General features: G+C 34.7%; 1 long non-coding RNA gene across 3 annotated transcripts; it reads right to left on the bottom strand.

Annotated features, from left to right (window-relative positions):
* Positions 1 to 854: 854 nt before the first annotated feature.
* Positions 855 to 3,192, bottom strand: LOC120485888 (uncharacterized). Of its 3 annotated transcripts, none has more exons than XR_016168501.1 (3): positions 2,623 to 3,192; positions 2,475 to 2,558; positions 855 to 1,649 (listed from the first exon to the last, which is right to left on the bottom strand). It is a non-coding gene; the product is annotated as an uncharacterized LOC120485888 (long non-coding RNA). The 3 variants fall into 3 exon arrangements; XR_016168500.1 differs by having other exon boundaries at positions 2,475 to 2,543; XR_016168499.1 differs by having other exon boundaries at positions 2,475 to 3,192.
* Positions 3,193 to 4,216: the final 1,024 nt, after the last annotated feature.

The raw sequence follows: 4,216 nt of genomic DNA, 5'->3' as shown, positions 1-4,216 counted from the left end.
TCGTTTACACTCCCTGAGTTTGCGTTCGCTGTTCTGACACAAATCTCTCGTGGGGGCGGGGCTAGTAGAAGTGTATTCTCATTGGCTACTGAGCTTTTGATTGACAGCTTCTTGACCTGGAAGTGAAGACGTCAGAGTTGTGTTTACACGTGTGGATGTGAGCGTCTGTAAGCGCAGCTTTCTATTTAATTTTAGTAATATTAAGTTATGTTTGTTTTTTAATTTTATCTGTATTTACCTTCTGCTGCGATTACTTTGTCAACAGAAGCTTTTAGGTTCACAAGAGATCAGTCTATTCAGGTGTAATTGTACATCAAAGTACGCCCACTGTATGTGACTACTTAAAATATTTTGTCCAATGTTTTAGGAGAATATTTGTTTATTCTTGATGATTCGTTTGCATGTTAGGCTCTGAATAGGTCGTGCTATTACAATATAAAGAGAATAGCCTACTAGTATACGTGTGTGATATATTCAGCAGTCAAGAAAGTTTCACTTCAACCAGGTAATCAAGGTTGGCAACCATGGCCATCAAATTTCTCATTGTTACCATATGCATTTACACCATCAAATGATCATGTATGATCACTTAAATAAGAGGAATTTAAACTATATGAAAATTACAATCGTGGGTTGCTGTCAGATGATACAGACCTCAAAGGGCATTTCATTACATATTTCACACAAAGAATATTTTTGTTGGTATTTTTTTAATCATGCTGATAATTTTATTTATTTCATTTTGTTAATATTATTTTCTAACCTTTAAAATGGTAAATATATTTGAACAATCATCAACAGGTTCAATTATGACTTATAAAATCAGTTAAATGAATTTAAATAAAAAAATCTAATAAATTTATTCATTCTTTATTGTCACTACAGCATATACACAAGTACCAAAGTGAAAGTCTTGGATGCAGTTATGACAGGAAAGACCAGAATCCACAAAACATTAACTGCATACTATACATGTAATGCACAGTATTCTCATAATATAGATAATAAAATGTATAATCTCACAAAGATTTTTAATGAAATAATACATCTCTGTGAGTCCACATAACACAAGTGGATTGTACCCATGTATGGCAGTTGGTCGGAAATGATTTTTAATAGTTAAAACAGTTTACATTATTAGTATTTTTTTTTTTTATTCTATTGTTTCACTTCAGTATTGATTGATTCACTGTGTGTGGTTTTTAAAGCATCTTTAGGGCTTGCAGAGATGGATTACTTTCCTTAAAATCTTAATTCGTATTTATCTGTAGAAAGAAAGTAAAATGCATCTGGGACAGCATGAGGATGAGTAAAATAAGTGAGAATTTTATTTTTGGATGAACTATTCCATTCATATGCTGTTGGTATGCTAATCCATGATCAGCAGAGACTAATAAGAATAAACTGCAACCTCTTGTGTACTGTGTTTGTTTTAATCTAGAGCTCCAAAGAAATTAAAATATTTGCTATTTTATAATATTAAAATAAAATACAACAGGTGTCTGAAGATAAGGATCCCAGTAATTCAAAGGTGATATGTCTGAACAAAGTAACATTATTGTCTGATGGAGACAGCTGATCTCTGGTATTATCACTCCATCCTCTGTGTCAGCATCAGAATTTTGTTTGTGGAAAAGTTGCTCAAATCCCTGGAAAATGAGAAAGGAAATATATTATAATCTAACAATACAAACTGCTTTGAACTCCCACATGCAGTAACCATTTGCAGACTTAAAATAATTATTTCAAACAAATTATATAAATGTTTTAAGGGATTTTACAGTACCAAATGTTTACCTGACTCACACACCATTTATCATCTGTAATACTATTGTATACCCAGTAGATGGCTCTATAGCCCAATAAACATTTATCCATGGCTGTGTAGCGTCTACTCCCTAGTTGCTGGATTTTTTCAGTCATAATTACTTGCATGTATTAGGTTTTGAATTTGGATATATATATATATATATATAAATTATTAAAGACTATTAAAAATTCAACATTTTTCTCCAAAATGTTGTTTTTTTTTTAACATAATTATTACTAAAATATGGATACAGAAAAAGCATTTTGTTGCCTTTTGCAGAATAAATATTGCGCCCAGGGTTATACTTGGGAACAAATGAGTGTTAACATATTATGAATGGAGACGTGGAAAATGGTCAAGTACTCTCTCTCTTCTTTTAAAAACTCTGCATCACAAATTAATCAGCAATTGGCTTTACATTGCCAAAGTTGAACCGGGCAGTGATTGACAGGGCTCTGGTCCAATGGCATCGGTCATTGTCTGATACAGTACATTTTGTATTGTAGGCTACAGTACAGATACTGTACAGTACTCTAGCACAATGTTGTTTGGGGTGGCAGAGGGGAAATATGATCTAATTGAAGCAAATATGATCTAATCGAAGACTGTAACCGTATGTAACGTTAGATAAACAAGACATGTAATGATTGGGCTAACAACTTACCAATTAAATCAAGAAAACACTGCTGTATAATTTTATGGGCTCTCACTGAGCTCTAATATGCCTCTCCACCTGAAAAAGCAAGAACTGTATTATAATTAGTATTAGTTTAGTATTAATTAATAAAAAAAATAAAAACAATCAGACTTACCACGAGTAGCCTATGCTATCCAGTATTCTGATATCGACGATGACAAATTATATCATTTGTCTGTACTATTCCTTCTATAAGAAATCATATCAACAATATAGTGTAGCAGTAAATAAATAAAGAAATAAACTTAATATCACCTAAATGAAATAGAAAGCTACGCTTACAGACGCTCACATCCAAACGTGTAAACACAACACTCACTGACGTCTTCACTTCCAGGTCAAGAAGCTGTCAATCAAAAACTCAGTAGCCAATAAGAATACACTTCTACTAGCCCCGCCCCCACGAGAGATTTGTGTCAGAACAGCGAACGCAAACTCAGGGAGTGTAAACGAAAACTTCAGAAGCGTAAATGAAAACTCTGGAAGCGCATTTGTAAGTGTAGATCAGTAAACGAAATATGAGGAATAGTTAGCAAAACATGTAGTGTATTAAAAACAAAGTCAAAAAAAATGCTTGCGGTTCATTCTTTTTCAGTTTCAAAGATATTTTATTCAGTTTCAATTTATATTTTCATTCGTTTCTTGAAAAGTTACGTTCATTTTTATTGGCTCAAAATTAATTCGATACATTTGCGCCTGTTGTGCTAAATTTTCACTTGTAATGTTTTGTGTTTAATTTCTTTAGATAGAAAAGTATAGAATTTTAATCATTTAATGATACAAATGTTAAAGGAGCAATGTGTGACTTTTAGCGACATCTAGTGGTTCGGTTGCGAGTTTGCACCAGGTTTGCACTAAGGGCTCAGCCCACTGCTCACCCCTCCCTTTCGAAGAAGCTACGGTTGCTAAAACGGGACAAACATCTCGTCGGCTGAGACAGCAGAGAATAGCCAGAGTAAGCCAAGAGTGTGTAACATTGTCACTGTTTCTGTACCACAGTCCATTATAAACCACATCATGAATACTGTCTGTTTACAAAGCCATAGTCAGGTGAGGATCAAGGGTTTTAATATATAATTTAATAAAATAATAATCAGCTGATTGTCTCACAAACGTAACCAGCAGCACATTTCTCCCCACATACTGTAGCAAACCCATAATACAGCGAGGGAGCAGCTATATATTTTTTCTAACAGGGTAGTAATAGTTTAGCTGGCTAATATGAGCTGTTACTGTGGCTGAGCTGGGACTCGTCTGCATGAGTCCAAAGGTCGGAAGTGCGCGCGCTGTTACAATCATGTCATCTCCGCATCCCATAGATACTATTTACTACACACAATAGGCTTTTTTTCTCTGATTTTTAAAATTCTTCGCGATCGACTTTAGTGATAAAAGACTTTAGTAAAAGTCTCTATCGACGGGTTAGTGATTCCTGTAACGTACTGTTTTACGGTCAATGACATAATCATCAGCTGTCTCACGAACGTAACAGCAAATCTATCCCCAACATAACAAACCCATAACACAGCGAGGGAGAACTAAGTTACATGAAACAATCCCAACTACATATTTTACACCACTCACAAGGGAAAAGTCACTACTCACGGAGTGTGAGGCTAGCTTCCAGCTTTCCGCTACTTCTCTTTCAAGGTAGTGATGAAACGCGTTCTGTAGCACTGTGTGTTCGCGTTCGGCTACGGTAGGAATAT

Source organism: Pimephales promelas, chromosome 5 (genome assembly GCF_988280905.1).
Source record: "Pimephales promelas chromosome 5, fPimPro1.hap1.1, whole genome shotgun sequence".
Taxonomy (NCBI): Eukaryota; Metazoa; Chordata; class Actinopteri; order Cypriniformes; family Leuciscidae; genus Pimephales; species Pimephales promelas.
The sequence above is the reverse complement of the archived record's forward strand: the minus strand, read 5'-3'. Positions and strand labels throughout refer to the sequence as shown.